At 42.1% G+C, this 7,477-nt stretch overlaps 1 pseudogene; it reads left to right on the top strand.

Moving 5' to 3' along the window:
* Positions 1 to 4,178: 4,178 nt before the first annotated feature.
* On the top strand, positions 4,179 to 4,279 carry LOC118143554 (U2 spliceosomal RNA; annotated as a pseudogene).
* Positions 4,280 to 7,477: the final 3,198 nt, after the last annotated feature.

Here is a 7,477-nt window from a genome sequence, read left to right on the forward strand (position 1 = left end):
ATCATCAGATTCACCAAGGTTGAAATGAAGGAAAAAATGTTAAGAGCAGCTAGAGAGAAAGGTTGAGTTACCCACAAAGGGAAGCCCATCAGACTAACAGTGTATCTCTCTGCAGAAACCCTACAAGCCAGAAGAGAATTGGGGCCAATATTTAACATTCCTATAGAAAATAGTTTTCAACTCAGAATTTCGTATCTAGCCAAACTAAGCTTCATAAGTGAAGAAGAAATCAATTCCTTTACAGACAAGGAAATGCTGGTTATTTTGTCACTACCAGGCCTGCCTTACAAGAGCTCCTGAAGGAAGCACTAAGTATCCAAGGAGAAACCAGTACCAGCCACTACAAAAACGTGCCAGATTGTAAAGATCATCGACACTATGAAGAAACTGCATCAACTCATGGGCAAAATAACCAGCTAACATCATAATGACAGGACCAGATTCACACATAACAACATTAAACTTACATGTAAAATAGCTAAATGCCCCAGTTAAAAGACACAGACTGGAAACTGGATAAAGAGTCAAGAGTCCTTAGTGTGCTGTATTCAAGAAATCCATCCTATATGCAAAGATATATATATATTCAAAATGAAGGGATGGAGGAAGATTTACCAAGCAATTGGAAAGGAAAAAAAAAGCAGGGGTTTCAATTCTAGTCTATGATGAAACAGACTTTAAACCAACAAAGATCAGAAGAGTCAAAGAAGGTAATTACATAATGGTAAAGGAATCAACACAATATGGAGGCTGGAGTGCAATGGTGGGATCTCCACTCACTGCAACTTCTGCCTCCCAGGTTCAAAGGATTCTCCTGCCTGAGCCTCCTGAGTAGCTGTGATTACAGGCACCTGCCACCAAGCCCAGCTAAATTTTGTACTTTTAGCAGAGATGGGGTTTTTTCATGTTGGCCAGTCTGGGCTCGAACTCCTGACCTCAAGTGATGCACCCACCTCGGCCTACCAAAGTACTGGGATTACAGGCATGAGCCATTGCACCCAGCCTGATTCATATTATTTTTAAATTAAATGTTGTGTCAGCTTTGTTTCTACTCAGGCATAAATTTTTACTTTGTAATCAACGTGCCACTGTAATGCTTAGCTGGGGAAATATATATGTTTATCTATGTCTGTCATGCCAAATGTCCATTCAAGCACAGCACTGTTGAGGAGATAGGATTAGAAGCTTGATGTGGACATCCTGGGGGAAGCCAAGCACCTGGGTGATGGCCAGGATATTTGAAGTCCTTCTGGCTCAAAAACGAATTGAACTCTCTTGGCATTAGTTTCTTCAACTGTAAAATTAGATTAATTTCAAAGCTCATTCCAGATTTAAATAATTTTTAACATCACTTATATTCAAATGTATTTCTAATCACAGTTTTCTTATTTATAATCAAGCGGTTTATATAGCAGTATTCACTTCAGAGCTCTTAATAAATCTACATGATAATTAAGAGAGGTGGTCAAGAAGCATTTATTAAATATTTACTATGTGTTAGGCACATAAAACGTACTCAAAAGAGCCAAAGAGCAATGATGACTACTGTCTACTGTGAAAAGTACTATCTTAGAGACATGCAAATAGTGCGAAGAGCTTTTATGTGCTGAAAGGGAGACAGAGTCTGGGGTGAGAGAACATAAGCTTCAGAGTAAATGATATTTAAGCTGGGCATTGAGAGATGAGAAGGGGTAGGACATATCAGAAAGTAAAAAGGGTTTTTGAAATAGCACAAACACAGATGTGAGTTACAAATATCAGTTAGGAGGCTACTGATCATCCACACAAGAGGCAAGGAAGGCCGAACACAAAGGGAAGGCACGGGAGGAAAGGGCGACTGTGTAAAGCAAAGTCAGAAGACTTTTGCAGCAGATTATACGTGAGGTGGTAAGAAAAAGAACCTTTCATTCCCATCTCTCTCTCTCTCCAAGCCTAGAAACAGTCACTTAGTTGGTGATTTCACCATCTCATATCTTATGTCTTTAGCACTATCAATCGAGCATTGTCCAGCAGGAATTTTTGAGATGATGGAAATTTGATATCTGGGTTGTCTAATATGACACAACTAGGCATATATGTTACTAGCCACTCATTGAATTTTTATTTTATGTTAAAATCAACTCAAATTTAAATAGTCACGTGTCTAATGTCTACTGTGACAGGATCACTTTTCTGGCTGAAGACCTCTGTGGCTGGTGGTGCTTTTGCTCAAGTCTTGCTCAGGCCTGCTGGGCTTGTTTCACCCAGTCAGCCTGGCAGGCTGCACTCAGCTCACCCTACCGGCTTGAGTGCCATGCCTGCCAAGGGAGTCAGACATGGAATGGGTGAGGGGTGTGTGGGTTTGGCCACTGTGCAGTTAGATATGCCAACTCCTGCAGCGGGGCTGGCAGCTCCAGGTGCTGGCATGGGTGCTAGCTCTCTGCAAGGCTGCAGTCAGACCAGGTGCACTGCAAGAAACTTCCATGGCTGGCACTGGGAAACATGGTGGTGGCTGGAAGCTGGGAGATGCCAGGAACCACAAGGTTCCAAAGAGGAAGTTACAGCTCTGGCTTGGGGAGCTCCCAGGTCTGGGTTCCCTGAAGGGCTGCAGCTCTTCTTTCCTTCTCTTTCCCCATAATGTGGTGAGTAAGGGGCATGGCTCAGTCCTTTTTGTTACAGCTCTTTCAGCCTCACCATTCAGTGGGTCCCAAGTTCTTGTCCTGTGACCAGGAAGAATGAGGTACACAGAAAAGTGAAGGTTGAACAACACAAAGAGGTGTTTTATTGAGTGACAGAACAGCTCAGAGGAAACTCGTAGGAGGCAGCTCCTTTCTACAGGCAGTGTGTCCTGACATGCGTTCAGCTCCTAGCACAAAGGTTAGATTGTCTCTACTAGACAAGTTATCCTGAAGTGTTCAGCTATCAGCAGAGAGGGTACCTCTTTGTTGCAGCCAGTCCTCTCATCATCTGCATAGCTCTCAGCAGAGAAAAGCCCCCAGATCGGATAGCTCCCCTCTTCAGCTGGTTGTCTCAATGTCTGCACAGTTCTAGCTGAGTCCTGGGCTTTTATGGGCCTCAAAGGGGAGCAAGTGCATGATAGTTGGTCCATAGGTGGCTGTGGGTAGGCCCAGAAGAGGCACCACAAGCACACTGTTCTGCAAGACTGGCAGCCTAGCCCAAAGCCTTCAGGTCCTCCTCAGCCTGATGTGAACCCTTGCAGAGGACTCACCCCCTTCCACCCAGGATCCTGCCTGGCTCCTGCTGCTATTCATGACACTCAGGGTATAGGTGCTAAGTGTTGCATGCAGGCCAGTGCCAAGGTGCCCTCAGCCCTCATTTAGGTACCCTCCTATGCTTCTCAGTGTCCAAAGTCTTGGGTTGAGGCAGCAAAAGCCTGGTGTGTTAACACTTCCCTGAGCATGTGCACACCCAGCTAGGCTGTGACAGATCCTGGGCTCAGCTCTGACTTTGTTCTTAGATCAGAGTGTGTGCCAATATCAGAGAGAAGTCAGGCAACAGGAGAAAGCACTTTTGAGCCTGCAAAGTCAGGTGGAGCCTTTCCAGACCCCCAGGAGTGCAGAGATGCCTCGGTCTGCAGCTGCAGTTTGCATGACTACAGCTGTGCTCAGGGGGGGAGGGCTGCTGCCTTCTCTATGGGATGGGATGCCCAGGTCTGTAGGTGCAGTTTGGGTGGCTGAAGCTGCACCTAAGAGGGCAGGGATTCCACCTGCTCCCAGTCCTGAGGTGCAGGGATGCCCAGGTTTGCAGTTTTAGCTTGGATGGCCACTGTGGCATCCAGAGAGCTCCCGCCCAACTCAAAAGGGTTGGCTCCCTTTGGCTCCATGGAGAATGCAGCCCTGGCCATGTGTCCCTCCTGAAGCCAATGTGCTGGAAGCAGTCACCCTAGAAGGCCTGCCACTTCCATCACTACCATATTAGGCAGTGAAAATGCCATCTCCTAAATTTATGTTTCCAGCTTGGGTTATCCCCTTACCACATGATTATGTCCAACTATTTGCTAAATATCTTCACTTAGATTTTTAACGCACATCCCAGACTTTATAGTTTAAAATTCAGTATTCTTTTCTTTGAAATCTGCTCATTCAATGTCTTCCCCATCTTAGTAAATGATAACTCTTTTGAATTCTCTTTGAGTTCCCTCTTTCTCCAACATCTACATATTTTGTGTCAATCAAGTAATCGCTTCGCAGCCTTTTGGCTAAGATCAAGTGTAGTATCTGTTCTTATCAGTTTAATCAATCAAGTAAACAAAGTATTTCCAGAATCCAACCGATCCTTTTCTCTTAGTCCATGATAATATTGCCTCCTGTCAGGATTATTGCATAGCCTCCTGAGTGGTGTCCTTACTTTCATCTGCATGATTTTTAGTAGTCTAGTAAAAAAACTACAGCACATATTGTCTTATTCTCCCATTCAAAAATTTTAATTTGAGTAAAATCTAAAATCTGCAACGGTCCATAAAATCTGGCCCCACATTTCCTCTGTTATCTCATTTCCTACTTGCTCCCCCAGGTTCCCTTTGCTCCAGTTGCACTGAATTTCCTTGCTGCTCCTTGAACATGCAGACATGCTCCCACTGCAGGGCTTTGCATTCCATTTCCTTCTTCCTGGAATGCTCTTCCTTTGTAGCTCCACATGACGTGCATCTTCATCTTCTACATGGCTCTGCACAAATGTACCTGGGCTTTAGTTCTTCTCTGATCACCTTATTTAAAATCTCACTCTCCAGGCTAACACTCTTAATTCTCCTCCATTTCCATGTTAGTGTCCTCTACGCCATTTAGAATCCTCTGGCATAGCAAATACATCATTTTGTTTATTGACAGTGGTCCTTCTATTTAGACTGTAGGCCCCCTGAAGGTAAATACATTATTGTGTTTATTACTATATTCCTATAGCACATAGAACACTGTCTGAAACAAGGTAGGTGTTGAACAAATGTATTCATTACATGACTAAGTAATTTTCAGATTTCCAATTCAGGTTGAATCGTTGTATCACTAGAGTAGAATACATATGAGGAATGGGCATGGCACATAGTAGGTACCCCACAAATATTTGTGTAATGTAGTTTTTAAACAAATTAGTGGGAAATGTGATATGTTTAATTCCGTGTGGCAAAAATAAAAAATAATTGGTGGAGATCATTCTGAGGACTAGAGATTTAATGTAACAAAAGATAAGGCTGCTGTGTTAATGAGATTTAAGTTTTAATTTTTTTATAAGGCACCTTGGTATCTGTGGATTATGGCAAAGAAATAAGCTGTGTCTGCACTATCTCCTAGGATAGCCAAACTCATCTTCACCGTCACTCCAGTTGAGATCCTCATTCTTTTTTGCTAGCAGCAACCTCCAACCAATCATTTTGTCTCCAATTTTTATTTCTCAAATTCTTCCTTCATCTTGCCACACACTAATTTTCTTTTTTCTTTTCTTTTTTTTTTTTTTGAGAAGGAGTTTCGCTCTTGTTACCCAGGCTGGAGTGCAATGGCGCGATCTCGGCTCACCGCAACCTCCACCTCCTGGGTTCAGGCAATTCTCCTGCCTCAGCCTCCTGAGTATCTGGGATTACAAGCACACGCCACCACGCCCAGCTGATTTTTTGTATTTTTAGTAGAGACGGGGTTTCGCCATGTTGACCAGGATGGTCTCAAACTCTTGACCTCGTGATCCACCTGCCTCAGCCGCCCAAAGTGCTAGGATTACAGGCTTGAGCCACTGTGCCCTGCCTACCACACACTAATTTTCTAAATTGTATATTGGTTCACATATTGTTGACTTTCTGCCTCACTGATATTCCTCAGGTTTATACATAAACCTACAGCTAGTTGGGTCTGAATCTTTAGGGGCAACTAACAGGATATAGTAGCATATCCTGGAAAGTTATTATGGGATAAGGACTAGAGGAATAATTAGAGCCTCATATGGTGTCAGGGACTTCTCTTTACTTATGAAGTATAAACAGCTATTTATTTGTAAGGTTCACCATCTCCAAAAGTATGCTACGATGATTTGCTATTCACTGAAAGTTATTCAAGTGTAGGTACTGCTTAGAATCACCCCTATTCTCCAATGATTTTGCTTCATAAAGACAATGCTTGGCATTTTGTAGCTGGGCTTTGGGGATAGGTACCAGGTGTATTATAAGTGTGTCCATAATGGGTACCTTCGCCAGCTTCAGTGTCAACTTATTTCTGGCACACAACTGTAATTAATGACAATGTGCTTTTTATGGTGTATGCCAGTAATTTGGCAATGACAAAAACATGTTCCTTGTTTGATGAACCTGAAAGTGAGAGGAGGTGAGAACAAACTTATTAGAAAGCTCATTCCATTTGACAGTCTACCCCAAGTGATATTAACAAGACTTTAAGTATGTTGATATAAATCAAGATATAGCCAGAAGGAAGGTTAAGACGTCTTGAAGAAACTGTGAAATCAGCTGTATTTATGTCCCTGGAGCAGATAAGGCAATGATGTTGCTTTCAGCATCTTGAAGAAATTACTGACCCCTTTAGACAGTCAGCTAATGAAAGGGGCAAAAATTTCAACATCTGCTATCACAGCTTATCAGTGCAGACATTCAGTGCATTGCAAGGGGAATCCACTAGTAAAACCACAAGTTGCCTAAGTTAGTTATCTGGGAGTCACTCTCATTATTTTGTTCTCAGCATCCAATTTATTCTCAAATTCTATAACTTTTACTCCTGAATATTTATCAGATTTGACCCCACTTCTCTATCCCTCCCCAAACTGTATGTATTTGGCACACACTGAATAGTCTTTTACCTGGTCTTGTTTTTAGAATTTACCTCCACTGAATCCAGCTTTAATAAAAAGCTACCAAAGAGAGATTTGCCATAAAAATTACTCAGGGGCAACACATTGACTCCAGTCATAAAATTAATGGCTAATGTTTACTGTGAGCTTATGTGCCAGACACTTTCAAAAATGCTTTATGTGTTACTATTTTATTTAAATAATGTGCCTAGGAGGTGTAGACACCTAGAGGATTACTATCTTCAATTATAGATAAGAAAACTGAGTCACAGAGCAATTTAATGAATTATTCATATTCTCAAATATTTTATCAGAGGTGCTTGAAATGGACTCCAGGTAGCTTGTGCTGATTCTGTGCTTTTAATTACTATGTGATAACCATTTCTTTGGATGGTGTACCGACATCATAATCAAGCCTCTACATCCCTCTCCTATTACAGTCATGACCCACGTAATGATCTGCCCATGGCAGAGGATGGTCCCGTTAGATTATAAGGCTGTATTTTTGCTATTCCTTTTCTATGTTTAGAAAATACACTATTGTGTATTTATGTATCTAAACACATCTAAACATAGAAAAGAAATACTTACAGTTGCCTACAGTGTTCAGCACAGTAACATGCTGTACAGATTTGTAGCCTAGGAGCAATAGGCTATACCAACTAGGTTTGTGTAGGTTTTATAATATTTTCACAGC

The sequence above is a fragment of the Callithrix jacchus genome, chromosome 7, assembly GCF_049354715.1.
Source record: "Callithrix jacchus isolate 240 chromosome 7, calJac240_pri, whole genome shotgun sequence".
Taxonomy (NCBI): domain Eukaryota; kingdom Metazoa; phylum Chordata; class Mammalia; order Primates; family Cebidae; genus Callithrix; species Callithrix jacchus.